Consider the following 17029-nt stretch of genomic DNA (forward strand, 5'->3'; position numbering starts at 1 on the left):
ACCCAGTCTCACGGCATTTCGTGTTCACCAACACGATTTTTAATCTATTGATTCGTGTTCACCATCACGATTTGCCCCTTTTTTTCGTGTTGCACACCACGATTTTAAAAGCAATGTATTTCTACTGGTAACGTGTTTCGTGCCTGCAGGCTGCAGCACGTCTTTTTCTCCGGTCGGGTCGTGGAAGACCGGAAGCTGTGTGGTTCATAAAAACATGTTCTTACTCAATATCAAGCCACAGTTATTGCTTTTATTTTAAATCGTATAATTTCGGACTTTTGTTGTCGTCTGTGAGGAAAATAAATGGGGCTCAGAGCCTCAGGATACTGAAATCTGTATTTTTTAAATCTTTTTTTCCTTCTAATTTGTTATTCTTTTCAAAATAACACACTGTTATTTACTCACCAATAACACACAATTATCCTTGCTTTTATTTATTGGTTTAATTCCATAATCTCTGGCTTTTTCGGCGTCCGTCAGGAACTGAATTTAAAAATAAATATAACCGGAAACAGACGTAGGCATTTCGAGCGATTACCCAAGATCCTCAGCTATGGTTTTAAGCTCGCTGATTGGATGTGTTAGCCGCAATGCATGCTGGGATTTGGTGTTTATATTATATGAAATCCGGAAAACATTTTAAAAGTATAAAATAATACTTAATTCCGAGTGCTCTTGCTTTTCTCTTTGAAAGTCATCACATAACGGCATTGTAATACACGGTTCGGCTGCATTACATATTACAGATCTGCCGTAGTTCTTTATTTATAGAGCCCTGATGAGAAGACCTTTGGAAAAACTGGAAGAAATGCCGCCGAAACTGAATACTTGACGTGGATCATAAATATATCAACAATTAAACAACATCTTCAATTTCTCTTCACACAATACGTCTCCTTGCAGTATCAACACTAATTCGGCTGCCTTTTACATTTGATCTAATTCATAGATAGGTTATATTTACACCATAACGGTGCACAGCTGATAGAAAAGGACTGTAGTTTTTAAAGATATTACTGATTTTCTTTGAATGTAAGAATGTAAATACTGAGTCTGAAATAGTATAGCAATATGCTGTAAAATGATGTGAAAGCATGCATAAAACTATACATCTTCAGATGTTGTACATACACACTAATAATACAAAGTTATTATGGCTGTGTGCACCTTGTGTGCACCTCCTAGTGGTTAAAGCACGTTATTGAATTATTGTTTTTATGTGTTATATTTGATTAAAAAAATATTAAGAGTACATACTTTCATAGGGGGAAAGTATAAATATAGAAATATAGAATATAAAAAATCAAGAAGATACTATAAGTGATCTCTACAATAAAACAGTTTAGTGCAGGATGCACAGATATTAATAGGAGGAGGTGCAAAACAGAAAAACGGATTAACCTTTATTTAAACATTAAATATTAAATATTAAGCCTGACAAAGTAATTAACGTCTAATATATTGCTTTCCTGCAATGTTAACTATGTTGAAGCACTTATTTTAACTGATATTATACACATTAATTATACTTATACTATGTATGTAGATAGAATAAGAAATGTGCAGAATATGACAGTTTAATGGTGGAGGTACACACATATTGATAGATGTCTTGTAATGCACTGTTGAGGAACCTGTGACCCAAGTTTTTTCATTCATTGCATAACTACACCGTAGTTGTGTATGATATGTCAATAAACCTTTGAAAATCTTGAAAGGGATGTGCAAAATAGCCATAATATACAGTCTTTAATTAACTATTAGTAGAGAATAACGAGTAATGAATATACTTTATTACTTGTTTCCATTCATGTCAATTGCAGATACATGTTTAGTCTTCTCAAGCACCAACTATCAAATATCTCTCCTGATTGTTGGCACTTGACAATCACCTTACCTGAATTTTACTCAGGTGTAACTAAAGTCTGATTTAAGGGTTGTTTATATTTCACATCATTAATCAGAATCTGCAAAGTAACTCAAATAAATGCAGTGGAGTAAAAATACCAGGTTAACCTCTGAATTGTAGTGGAGTAGAATTACAAAGTAGCAATGAGCTGTCATGTGGGTATACGGCATTAATATAATGCTGCACATTATGGACACAAGTGATTTTCACCCATTTATTAATTATATGTTTTACATTTGATAACACCAATGTGTTTAATAATGGCAACTTCTAATTGTGGGAAAAACGAAAACGTTCAGTAGAGACGTCCCATAAAACATTTTGCGAAACACAATAGCCAGCATGTGTAGTTCTGGAGGGGTGTTCGATTCCAGTTTTGGATAGTCTGGCGTGGTTTCGTTCCATTTCACACAGCTGTTTGACGCTCTGCGTAACCTTACGGGAACTGTAGTCCAAAACGATAGCTGGGGATTATGGGTAGTGTAGTGTCTTCGGCCATCCTAAACTCAGAAATGTTGACAATCGCAATGATGCTCGAAATGTCCCTTATAGGCCTACGTCTGTTTCCGGTTATTTTTATTTTGAAATTCAGTTCCTGACGAACACCAAAAAAGCCCGAGATTATGGAATTAAACCAATAAATAAAAGCAAGGATAATTGTGTGTTATTGGTGAGTAAATAACAGTGTGTTATTTTGAAAAGAATAACAAATTAGAAGGAAAAAAATATTTACAAATACAGATTTCAGTATCCTGAGGCTCTGAGCCCCATTTATTTTCCTCACAGACGGCAACAAAAGTCCGAAATTATACGATTTAAAATAAAAGCAATAATTGTGGCTTGATATTGAGTAAGAACATGTTTTTATGAACCACACAGCTTCCGGTCTTCCACGACCCGACCGGAGAAAAAGACGACCAGTAGAAATACATTGCTTTTAAAATCGTGCTGTGCAACACGAAAAAAAGGGGCAAATCGTGATGGTGAACACGAATCAATAGATTAAAAGTCGTGTTGGTGAACACGAAATGCCGTGAGACTGGGTTGTGCGGTAAGCATGTAGTAATTTCCGGTTGTTGTTGTTGTTGTCATCTCCGGGTATCCAGTGTGCCTGTTCTTTTGCTGATAGCTTATTATCTTAACTTAATCGATCGTTTTAAAACTCTTGATCACGGCATCTGCCTGACGTTGTAATCACACGTTACTACAGCTTAAGCACTCACAACTCTCCTTCTGTTAGCGACTGTAACTCCACAGTTGCCTACACTCTTTTCGGGTTTGCTAACGGTAGCTACTTTAGCTTGATATCTAGCCATGGCTCTTTCCCCACCCTTGGGTGTTATTTCCTGCTCTTCCTGTCTCATGTTTGGTTACTTCCCTACCTCATTTACTGGTACCGATACATGTGTTAAATGTAGTATAGTTGTTAGGTTGGAGGCGGGAATCATAGCTATAGAAGCCCGGCTCCGCATCTTAGAAAGTAACTCAGCTACAGTAAAGCCCAAGTTAGTCGGTGCGGACCGGTGTTGTGCCGTAGATTGAAGCCTTGCCGTAGATTGAAGCCCTGTTCGCGGGGACGCGCAAACGTGACGTCATCGCCTGTATTGAGCGTTCGTCTAGTTTAATAAGCTTTTCTCTCTCTTTTGAATGATATATTTCCCATCAGATTAAACAGCAAACGGCTGAATAAATAATGTGCATACAATTGCGAGGAGGGTCGTTTTAAGGACACTTTTCAGATAGTCACAATCTTCGTATTGGAACAAACTTCAGTTTTTGAGTGCAGTCCCACTCCGTTATATTCCTCCTTCCTACAGAACAGACAATGACAGGATAATAATTATGTCATTTGTCAGTATAGTCCTATTTCTTAAAACCTTCTCTGTTGTTTAAGTGTCTGATAACCACGAATAGTAAGCAATTATATGACAGAAATAACATATGTCAGACACTGTGTTATTTTCAAGCAAACCTAAAAGATAATGTGTTCAAACTGGCTTTACTCACTTTAATTGCTCCTTTGAATGTAATTTTCCTCTGTGGTTTCCTACTCAACACATGTTTGTATTGTAATGCCACTCATATTTTATGTTTTATTGTATTTTAAGGTGACATTGAATGCTTTGAAAGGTGCCCTAAAATAAAGTGTATTATTGATCTTATATCTGTGCCTATATCACACTATTAATGTTCCTTATTTTAGAGCTGCACTGTTCTCTAACATGTTCAGCAGAGCAGGTATTTCTCCTGCTAGATATGGCACCCCCCCCCTACAACTTTATCCAGAACAGTCACAACTTCACCAAAATCACACTGGTGCTTGCTGTTCCCCTCTAGTTTGTGCTCACAAAAGCATTTCACTCTGGGCCCTGCAAGTCAAAAACTAAAGAGGGGCTTCCATATCCGGCAGTGCCGTTGCAAGAGCTGCCGGATTTTGAAGCGCCCCCTGTAATTTTGGCCAGGAAAGTCACAATGTCACCAAAATCACACTGGTGTTGCCTGTTCCCCTCTAGTTTATGCTCACCAAAGCATTTTACTCTGGGCCTTGCAGGTGAAAAACTAAAGAGGGGCTTCAAAATCCGGCAGATCAGGTGTTGGTGCTGCCGGATTTGGAACCCCCCCTATATCTTTCTCCAGGATAGTCACAACTTCACCAAAATCACACTGGTGGTGCATGTTCCCCTCTAGTTTATGCACACAAAAGCATTTCACTCTGGGCCCAGAAGGTACATAAATAAAGAGGGGCTTCCATATCCGGCAGTGCTGTTGCTAGAGCTGCCGGATTTTGAAGCGCCCCCTGTAATTTTGGCCAGGAAAGTCACAATGTCACCAAAATCACACTGGTGCTTGCTGTTCCCCTCTAGTTTGTGCTCACCAAAGCATTTTACTCTGCGCCTAGCAGGTACAAAACTAAAGAGGGGCTTCCAAATCCGGCAGCACCAACACCTTATCTGCCGGATTTTGAAGCCCCTCTTTAGTTTTTCACCTGCAGGGCGCAGAGTAAAATGCTTTGGTGAGCATAAACTAGAGGGGAACATGCAACACATATAAAGCCACAGATATAAGATCAATAATACACTTTATTTTAGGGCACCTTTCAAAGCATTCAATGTCACTTTAAAATACAATTAAAAAAAAATAGTTGCATTACAATACAAACATGTGTTGAGTAGTAATATATAAAAATGATATTCAACGGAGCAATTGAAGTGAGTGAAGCCAGTTTGAACACATTGTCTTTTAGGCTTGATTGAAAATAACACAGTGTCTGACATGATCATATGATATCATTACTGTTATATCATTGCTTACTATTCGTGGTTATCAGACACTTAAACAACAGAGAAGGTTTTAAGAAATAGGACTATTGACAAATCACATATTATCCTGTCATTGTCTGTTCTGTAGGAAGGAGGAATATAACAGAGTGGGACTCACTCAAAAATGTAAGTTTATTCCAATACGAAGATTGTGACAGATCTGAAAAACGTGTCCTTAAAACGAGCCTCCTCGCAATTGTATGCACATTATTTATTCAGCCGTTTGCTGTTTAATCTGATATATCATTCAAAAGAGAGAAAAAAGCTTTGAAAAGGGTGAAAAAAGCTTAGAAAACGGCGAACGCTGAAAACAGGCGATGACGTCACCTTTGCGCGTCCCCGCGAACAGGGCTTCAATCCACGGCAAGGCTTCAACCTACGGCATAACACCGGCAAAAGGTAGCTCCTCTTAGCCGTCCCCCTGGAACTCCCGAGCAGCAGGGAGACTGGGTGACTGTTCTGAAGGGGCATAACACGAAACCCGCAGGTCCCCACCAACCCGTTCACGTATCTAACAGATATTCCCCACTCAGCGAGACATCCGCTGAGAAGCCAACTCTGGTTATTGGTAGCTCTATTATGAGACACGTGAATTTAGAGACCGAAGCCTCCACAGTCACATGCATTCCGGAGGCCAGGGCGGGCGACGTTGAGGCGCATCTTAAACTGCTGGCTAAAAATAAACGTAAATACAGTAGGATTGTTATTCACGTCGGTGGTAATGATGTTCGTTTACGCCAATCAGAATGCACCAAACTTAATGTGGAGTTGGTGTGTAGTTATGCTAAAACAATGTCGGACACAGTAATCTTCTCTGGTCCCCTCCCCAATCTGATCAATGATGACATGTATAGCCGCATGTCATCATTTCAGCGCTGGTTGTCTTGGTGGTGCCCAGCAAAAACAATGTGGGCTTCGTAAATAATTGGACAGCCTTCTAGGGAAAACCTGGTCTGATTAAGAGAGACGGCATTCATCCTACTTTGGAAGGTGCAGATCTCATTTCGGCAAACATTTCAGGGCTTTGTGGACTTAATCCATGACAAACTGGAGTTGAGATGGTTGAGACCAGGAGGCGAAGTCGCAGTCTTACACGCTTCTCTGCGCTCTCTCCTAGGCAGTCATCCATAGGAATCCCGAACCCAATAAAATACCCAATATTAGCGGTGTGTGTGTCTGCCCAAGGACAATTTAAGGTAAAACCTAATAGAGGTGTCATACATAATAACCTAATAAAAGTAAATGTAACAACTACTACAGTGCAACAAAACAGGAATATTAAATGTGGTCTCTTAAACATAAGATCTCTAGCATCTAAAGCAATATTGGTAAATGATTTAATATCAGATTATAATATTGATATATGCTGTCTCACTGAAACTTGGTTGAGACATGAAGAATATGTCAGCATAAATGAGGCCACTCCACCCAGCCATGTCAACACTCATATTGCTCGAGGCACGGGCCGAGGAGGTGGAGTTGCAGCAATCTTTGACTCAAGTTTACTTATCAATACTAAACCAAAATTAAATTATACCTCCTTTGAAAGCCTCATTTTTAGTCTTACGCATCCGACCTGGAAAACTTTGCAGCCAATCTTATTTGTTACAGTGTATCGTGCACCAGGTCCTTATTCAGAATTCTTATCAGAATTCTCTGAGTTTTTATCTACTTTGGTACTTAAAACAGATAAAGTAATTATCATAGGTGACTTTAATATTCATGTTGACGATGACAAAAATAGCCTTACTGTTGCATTTAACTCTATATTAGATTCTGTTGGTTTCTGTCAGAGTGTAAATAAACCAACCCACTGCTATAATCACACTCTCGACCTTGTTCTGACTTATGGTATTGAAATTGAGCAACTATTAGTCGAACCGCATAATCCTGCTTTATCCGACCATTTCTTAGTAACTTTTGAAGTACTATTACGAGACTAAGCATTAGTCAAAAGCTCCTGCAGCAGAGACCTATCTGTTAGTGCTATAGCCACATTTAAGGAAGAGATTCCACCAATACTTAACTCGATAGCATGTCTGCATGTAAGGGAGGAAACTTATACAAAAATGTATACTACCCCAAATTGATCATGTTGTTGATAGTGCTACAGATGCGCTGCGAATAAAATTAGACTCTGTTGCTCCTTTGAAAAAGAAGAAAATAAAACAACATAGATTAGCTCCATGGCATAATGCCGAAACCCGCAAAATAAAGCAAAAGTCTAGACAACTTGAAAGGATATGGCGTTCCACTAAACTTGAAGAATCTCGTTTAATTTGGCATATTACTCTCAATGAATATAAAAAAGCACTGCGTAAAGCGAGAGCAGCCTACTACTCTTCCTTAATAGATGAGAATAAGAATAATGCAAGATTTCTTTTCAGCACTGTAGCCAGGCTGACAGAGAGCCACAGCTCGATTGAGCCTTCTATTCCCATAGCACTCAGTAGTAATGATTTTATGTGATTTTTTAACGATAAAATTGTTACTCTTAGAAACAAAATTAATGACCTCTTGCCTTTGACCAGTATAGTGTTATCAACAGCTCCCGGAAACGTAAGTTCTAATATTACACTAGATCAGGGCTATTCAAGTATATTTGGAATGGGGGCCGGTTGATGAAAATGATCCAAAGCAAGGAGCCGGGAAAAAAATTACTTGAAATATGAGCAATCATATTAAGAGCTTCAGATACAGTAAATACTACAGCAGGTCACCCTTGAAAAAGAGATCAATGATGTAAGGCCCTGACACACCAGGCCGATTTCGGCTGTTTTCGTAAGTCGGGAGACGAAGCGTGTCCTGTCGCCCAAACTCAATTTGGTGTGTCCCGCACCGTCGACCGTGACACGCCTTATTTGGACTGCCTGTCCCGATGCATGGCCGATTCAACATGTTGAATCGGCCATGCATCGGGTCTGGCAGTCGGACCAAACAATCACTCTGATTGGCTGTTCAGCTAGCGAATCAGTGCATGAGAAGCGAAACGGAAGTGAGGGACGTAAACAAATGATTTAAGAAGGCACACACAGACTGCTATTCATTTTCATCTCATCATGGCGATCTGGAATGACGGAAACGAAGACCTGCTCATCACCTTGATCCAGGAGAGGCCAGCTCTGTACGACATCACTGAGAAAAGGTACTCGAACCGAGTAGTGAAAACCGGACTCTGGCGAGAGATTGAAACGCAACTTGGTTTCTCGGGTAAGATTATCTTTTTCATCAATTGAGCTCTTCAGCAGATACCGTTGGCTTTTTATTGTTTGCCAGCGTACAGTGACGTTAACGTGAAATGTAATTTGTTATTTCAACCTTGTGTTTTGTTGTTATCTTGTTGCTAGCTGTTGCTAGCTGTGCCGTTTGGCACTGCATATAGATATGAATTGGACATGCTAACTAGCCACAATGCTTACATCGTTTATTTGTGTGCTTCAGAGAAAGAGCTGAGGAAGAAGTGGGATTCTCTGCGAACCCAGTACACCCGGTACAGGAGACTTGCCCCTTCGGGTAGTTGTGGAGCACAAAGGACTGGCAGACAGCAGTGGATCATAACCAGGCTGCAGTTTTTAGAGCCCTACACAAGAAGGAAGGGGAGTACTTCGAACCTCACCGTCACGGTAACTATTTTATTTGTTGAGTACAAATAAGTGTTTCTTGCTTCTTTCATTTACAAAAACATTATTTTCATTCATTTGGTGGTTACAGTGTTGAATATAACAATAACAGAATAATATATATATTATTGTATTATAATTATTGATGTGCTCATCACCTTAATGTTGCAGCTGGTAAAGGAGGAGCTAATTGAAATTACATTATATACTGCTGGGTAACTTATGAAATTCACCATGGGATCAATAACGCTTGTATCTTAACCTATAATAATACATGATAAAATATGTCTTGATTATATTTTGTAGTGTTTGTACGTCCGGTGGCTGCAGAATCAACCCCCGGTGGCACCAGCAGTGAAACCTCGACCAGCACCACCGAGGAGTCCTTCCACTTTGATGCTGAGCCCTGCCTGGCAAAATCCACCATCTGCACCACACCGGCACCGCTCGGAGAGAGGCCAAGCACACTCAGCACTCGAAGGCCTCCGGCGAAGTGCAGGATGGTGATACTAAATGAGATACTGTCTACTGCTGTTCATTGTTCAAGATTGAAATGTAAATGTGCAAGCCGTTTTTCTGCCCCTCTATTCACATGTAGCCTTTCATACGTGATGGTTTCTTCATTCTCGAACTGTTGTGGAGCAGAACTATAACAAGGTGGCCTGTTGGGATTAATATATATATACAGTTGCAAGATAAAGTATGTGAACCCTTTGGATTCTCCACACATAGCGTTGTGTGTTCCTTCCAAACAACTCAGCTTTGGTTTCATCTGTCCACAGAATATGTTGCCAGTAGTGCTGTGGAACATCCAGGTGCAGCAATGTTTTTTCTGGACAGCAGTGGCTTCCTCCGTGGTGTCCTCCCATGAACTCCATTCTTGTTCAGTGTTTTACTTATCGTAGATTCGTCAACAGAGATGTTGGCATGTGCCAAAGATTTCTTTAAGTCTCTAGCAGACACTCTAGGATTCTTCTTCACCTCATTGAGCATTCTGCGCTGTGCTCTTGCAGTCATCTTTACAGGACGGCCACTCCTAGGGAGAGTAGCAACAGTGCTGAACTTTCTCCATTTAGAGACAACGTGTCTTACCGTGGACTGATGCACATCAAGGCTTTTAGAGATACTTTTGTAACCCTTTCCAGCTTTATGCAAGTCAGCAATTCTTAATGGTAGGTCTTCTGAGAGCTCTTTTGTGCGAGGCATGGTTCACATCTGGCAATGCTTCTTAAGAATAGCAAATTCAAAACTGGTGTGTATTTTTTATAGGGCAGGGCAGCTTTAACCAACACCTCCAATCTCGTCTCATTGATTGGACTCCAGGTTGGCTGACTCCTGACTCCAATTAGCTCTTGAAGAAGTCTTTAGCCTAGGGGTTCACATACTTTTTCCACCCTGCACTGTCAATGTTTACATGTTGTGTTCAATAAAAACATGAAAACATATCATTGTTTGTGTGGTATTAGTTTAAGCAGACTGTGTTTGTCTGTTGTTGTGACTTAGATGAAGATCAGAACACATTTTATGACCAACTTATGCAGAAATCCAGGTAATTCCAAAAGGTTCACATACTTTTTCTTGCAACTGTATATATATATATATATATATAATATCTGCATTATTTGATCCCACTTTATGCTTTGCTCTTGCTGCTTGTTTTACACATCTTATTTCTTACTGATGTAAAGCACTTTAAACTGCAATCCCCTGTATGAAAGGTGCGATATACAAATAAAGTTATTATTGGATGGATGTTTCTCTGTTCATTCTCCCATTATCCTCCTTAATCTGCCTAGAAGTATTTTAATGTTGTAGCTGTTACTATATACAATACTAATGCTAGGGCTGCAACTGACATTTATGTAGGCACATTGTTATTGTTTCTTATCGCTTTGTGATTAAAAGAATAAACACAAATAGCAGGATAGGCAATGCAAAACTTTATTTCGCACCTTCATACACACACAACACAACATTAGAATGAGCTTTTATCAACGCCTACATGATGATAACCTGTCAACATGACATTAATACAGAGCGGGCAGAACTCAAATCTAGCTCCAGTGCCGCACGAAACATGTTTTCGATGGATGAGAGTGAAAATGGAACGCACGCTATTTGTTGTTTGTTTATATCACGGTCTGTTCTTCTTCTCTGTCTTCCGTTTGTTGCCTCTTTCGAATGACGAATACACACTACCGCCGCCTGCTGGTAAGGAGAGTTATTGCCACTCACGCACTGAAGTCTTTGCGGTGTGTTCCCGTGCGACACATGGCCAAGACGCAGGAGAACACCGCGACGCAACAGCCGACGTCGGCGAGTCCTCTGGTGACTGCTTGGTGTGTCAGGGCCTTAAGTCGAGCCGAACATTGTGAGGACAAAAAGTGCAAGACCCCTTGAATGAGGGAATTTCTCGTGGCTGACTTCATGAGTCCAGAACTTTTCAGAACCTGCCAGCTGAAATGACTGTCGCAGGTCATCTGATGACTGAATGTCAATGAGTTCAAGTTGTAAAGACGCCTCATTTAATGTCACAATCAGCTCCTTTGCTTTCAGTGCAAACTCCCCCTCTACATTCACAGAGAAAGGGTCCTTCGCAAATCTCATCACTTCAGTCGGGAGACTGAAATGTTCAAACCTCGTGGCAAAGTTGGTTTTCAATGCGTCCATAAATCCAGTCATCACCTCGGTGATTTGTAAACCTGCAGTGTTGGAAAATGGAGCATTTTGCCTGGACATAAATCCGCAAAATAAAGTGTGAGCTTTTTTTGAAACGCATGGAGTCTCTCCACAAGTTGTGTAACCATTTTATCTCTGCCCTGCAGCTCCAAATTGAGTTGGTTCAGATGTTGGAAAATGTTGCTCAAAAAGCAAACAGCAGCGTAAAACTCATCATTCTCTATCAGACACAGAAAGGCGTTGACTTTTTATGTTTTGAATTGCGGAGAAACGCCATGATCTCCTCCTTAAGTTCACAAAATCGTTTCAAGACGTTTCTTTTGCTTAGCCATCTAATGGCACTGTGCATGAGCAAATCATTATATTGAGCTGACATGTCTGACAACATCTGGCAGAAAAGGCGGTGCTGTAAACTGGAGTTACAACGAATAAAGTTAATAATCGCCATGACAGAGTCCATTGTGTTTTTTAACTCACCACTCAGTTTTGCGCACAGGAGGCTTTGGTGGATGAGGCAATGCAGCGATCTCAGCTGTGGAGCCACACCTGCCAGCCTAGCGGACAGTCCCTGTGTTCGGCCCGACATCGCAGGGGCCCCATCCGTTACAAGCATGTTAATACGATCCAATCCCAACTTGTGCTCCTTGAAAAACGAAACCACTTTGTGGAACATCACCTCACCGGTCGTGTGTCCATCCAAAGGAATTAATCCAAGTAGATCCCCCCGAAAGCACTCACCAACCATCAAAGAATCTAACATAGAGGCACAGCTGTGCAACATCGCTGCTGTCAGTGGATTCATCAATAGCAGTAGTTATACAAATGCCATGTTCGTCTCATTAGTATGCATGGAATGTGACAGGTCGCCCCGCCCCCTTTTGGCATTTTTGACCGGAAGTCCCGCCTTTTTTGACCGGAAGTCCCGCCTCTTTTGACCGGAAGTCCCGCCCTGCTTGACCGGAAGTCCCGCCTCTTTTAGCCGGAAGTCCCGCCCCGTTCGACCGGAAGTCCCGTCCCGTTCGACCGGATGTCCCGCCCCCACTTCCGGCGGATGTCCCGCCCCCACTTCCGGTTTACAAAATTAAAATTAAAAAAATTAGAAAAATAAAATACCGTTGTTTCAATCAATTAGTATGCATAGGATATATGTCCCGCCTCCTAACCACTTCCTGTGTGGTTAATCCTGTATACAGTATTGAATGTAACTTACAAATACTTGCAAATAACATGAAATTAATCAAAGTAAAGCATCTAAAAATAACATATATTTAAAAGTCAGCCTCTCTGTTTTTGCGAACAGGACATGAGGGGAGAGACCATATGGTGGTCGAGGGGAGGGGGAACACACACACACACACACACACTTTCCCCGCCCCTCACCCCTCTCCCTTTAGAGGCTGTTTAAATAAAAAGCCAGCGTCTTTGGTCACTCTTCAATATTTTTCAAGTCGAGAGAAAATGGCCAAGAGACGTCTTGATATGAGTTTAATCAGCGAGACACCGGTGACAACTTACAGCCATCCGTTGGGTGCTCCAATCAAGAAACGAATGCAGTTTGTATGCCGGGTTCAGACGCCTACAGCCGAAGAACTTCACGAAGAATGGATTCTAAAAAATGGCGATGTTTGGGGTTATATATTCAACTATATGGCTAATGAACTGCATTTCTACAATCTGAAGAATGGAGAAACGTATGGACCTCGTAGTGTTAAAGCGACACTGACCTCAACAGATTGGGCTGTGTTAACTCTGGTGTCTTCCCGAGATCTACACGCAACCATTGTATCGGAAGAAGTAGTGCATCAAGAAACCATCGTGGAACCAGAGGTGTACAAGATATTTGCAAAGAAAAGCAAAGAAACACAAACAGCATGCAAGATTAAAGATGAGTTTGCATCGTTACCCCTCAATGTGGAGGAAGAAGAAGGAGATATTCCCACACAGCCAGAAGGGAGAAGAGTCCTGACAAGCACCGTCTGGGAAACTAAAAGCGGACCCTCTGGGCGTTGGTATTACCGCTCAAGCCGTTTGGTGACGTTGGGTAAGGACCCCTCTGATGATTTTGTTTTGGAGTATTTTAATTCTACCTGCGGGGTATTTCAAACGTCCTTGAGGGTGCCTCTGACTGCATGGCTGGAAATGATTGATGGAAAAGCTACAAAGCTTAAAGAACTTTTTAAACAGAGTCAGACATCGATGGACATTATACTGGTGAAAAAGACCCTCACGTTTGCAGAGGACTCCGCCCCCCAGTCAACATAACAAGTGCCACCCACCTCAGCAGATCATTTAAAAAGTAAGGACCCCGCAAGGACATTTTTAGAGAGCAGCAACCATGGATCTGAGAAAAACCAAGTCTCTCCCCACGACCTGCAGCCTGGATCAAACGCCTACAGGACCGCCATCCTCACCAAACAATTTGGACACCAGATCTCGACAACTATATGGCGGGTATTGATATCACGGGGTGGCTGGATATGCCTCAACCTCCATCTACTCCACCCGAGTCTCCAGAGGAATCAACAGCAGTAGGCATTGATTCGCCATGCTTTCCTTGTGCTCCCGAGGGTGATGCTACAGAACGTGTTAGGACATCGGCATTCCTGAATACGGTAAAAGCAGTTGTAGTTCATCTGTTGGATAGAGTCGTGTACCTTTACAGAAAGGAAACATGTAACGGATGTCAAGTCGATCACCCCAGTCAGATGCAGCACGAGTGTTTATTCCCTACCGGTGAATACTATCTGGATCGAAACTATGATGAAGTGGTAAAGAGACTATGGACCGTTCGTTTCATTCATGCCATTCGGGACGCTCTGCACCAGAACCACCTTCATGTGTCGGAGAGGAGAGTCTTTGGAGCTACCGAGGCGATTCTGTACAACCTCAGAAACACCAGACTCTTTGAGGCTAAAATCGAGAAGCTATACGAACAGCTTGTAGAGAACGACGAGACCCAACTGAAGATTACAAGAGCAGCTTGGGCCTTCTGGCAGCATTAGGAAGAGTTTTTATTTATTTTTGATACTTTTTCGTTAAAGTATGTTTTATTTTAATTTTACTTGATATAGTGTGTCCTTCCTTTTATTATTCTCTGCTTGGAGAAATGTTGTATATACATATCAATAAAATGCATTGTAAGAAAAAACTGTTGTACTCATTACCTCATCGGGCTGTAACAGGAAACATGTCTGAGAAACGTGTTATGCATAGGGTGTATTACACTCCATCTAATCCAGGGAGTTTAGGAGGTGTGGATAAACTCCATAGAGCTGTACAGAATGAAATGGGTAAACAAATAAATGTAGAGAAAGTCAGAGAATATTTATCTGAGCAGGACGCATATACTTTGCACAAGCCGGCTAGGGTGCATTTTGTAAGAAACAGAGTTTTCGTACTCAGACCGCTGCAGCAATTTCAAGCAGATCTCTGCGATATGCAAAAAAGCTGCTGCCAAAATGAACTTTAAGGAGGGCGAATTTGTAAGGATATCCAAATTGAGAGGGGTAATTGATAAAAAAATATGAGCAGAGTTATACTGACGAACTATTTACGGTGTCTGAAGGCTTACCTCGGCAGCCACCTGTTTACAAGCTCAAAGATTATGATGGAGAAGAGATCAAGGGGACTTTTTATGAGAAAGAGTTACAAAAAGTGAAGATAGCCAATGACAAGGCTTTTCAAGTCGAGAAAATTCTAAAAAGGCGTGTGGTGAGAGGGAAAAAACAAATGTTTGTATCTTGGCATAATTGGCCCGAAAAATTCAACAGCTGGATTGATGCAGACGAAATCAAAGATGTATAAAAACAAACGGAATCAACGGTCAGTCCTTCATTACAGCCATGGCAAAATTATTTCAGGTCACTATGGTTTTATTAGGAAAACAAACATATAATACAAATGGGTTAGGGGTTACATGTAATCATCGTGGACTTAATAGACTAACAAAATACTTTTATCTGAATACATTTGTTCTTTTTAAGAGCACTTTTTGAAATTATTTATTAATTATTTCAGTGGAACAATCCAGTATTTGTTAACATCAACGCTTTCTTCTCTTTTTCTTGTGTTACTAAGATACTTTTAGACACACTCTGGTGTATGCAACACTTGTTCAGATAAACAAGGTTTTTTATTTTCTGATAAACTTACATATTTTAGTTATTTTATGTTACCAAGATACTTTGAGATACACCCTGATGTACGCAACACTTAACAAAGGGTATAATATGAAGTACTTGGTAAGGAAGGGGTTTTTCTTTAACGGTGCAAAACTTTAGAACAGGGTAAAATATTCATTAAATTGTATTGAATTGAGTTTTCTTTTTTGATTTTCAACATACTATTTGTACACAATGACTTTTCCATATTTCTGACATTCTATACTTTTCTGACTTTTTTTCTGTAGAATCTTGACAAAACTATTACTTGTTCTTAAATGATGACCTATTGCTGGAGATGAGATGAAAAAGCTACAACGCTTAAAGAACTTTTTTTCTAAAAACTCTCAATTCTATAATTGACTACCACCATTCAACGCAATAAGCCCCACCCTACACTCAGCAAATCATCTAAAACGAAGGTCCTCGCTAAGACGACCGCTGTAAACGAGCCATGGAGCAGAGACAAGCCAAGACTCTCCACGCGAGTTGCAGCCAGGAACAGACTACTGGACTACCATCAACACCACCAAGGGGGAAACCCGAATCTTGCAATACTACTGCTGCTGCTGATTTTGCTCCTTGGGCCAAAACGTCTCTGTTTATGGACACAGTGAAAGCGGTGTTGGTTGATATTGTGGAGAGGGTGATACATCGGTACAGAGAAGAAATATGCAACGGATGCCGAGTCAGTCACCCCGGCCAGAGGCAACACGATTTTCTGAATGACATGTCCGATTTTTACTTCAGAAACAATTACAACGCGTTAATGAAAAGACTCTGGCTCACCGACTTCATTACTGAGATCGACCAGAGTCTTAATGATAAAGACATTTTCACAGATGATTGGAGGATCCAAGGCGCTTCGGAGGCTTTTCTTCACAATCTCAAAAATTGCAGACGCCTCAAGGAGAGACTTGAAAAGATCCATGCCGAGTTGGATGGAGAATAAGAAGACTAACAACCAGCAGTTGGATGGAGAAGCCAGGGACTTGTTCGATACATTGACTTTTTTCTTTAAGTAAAATAAAAATGGGGAACTACTTTGCAAAACGCTCTGTATATATTGATCATAATGTAGTCATTACCCGTTTAATAAGTGTGGTGATGAGGACGATTGAAAACAGAACGAGTAGTGACCCCTGTGTAAAAAGAATGGCCGAAGTTTGTAAACTGGAAGACATTTTGGATAACGTTCGTTCTGGCAGTACTATTCCGGGTCATTGGGAAACGATTGTAAACGAAACATTTAAAGTGGTCCTGGAATCTTCATTTCCCGAAACATTCTGTAACATTATCTCAGAAATGAAACAAACATCAAAAGTGTATCATGTGCTCTCA

Source organism: Pseudochaenichthys georgianus, chromosome 7 (genome assembly GCF_902827115.2).
Source record: "Pseudochaenichthys georgianus chromosome 7, fPseGeo1.2, whole genome shotgun sequence".
NCBI classification, from domain to species: Eukaryota; Metazoa; Chordata; class Actinopteri; order Perciformes; family Channichthyidae; genus Pseudochaenichthys; species Pseudochaenichthys georgianus.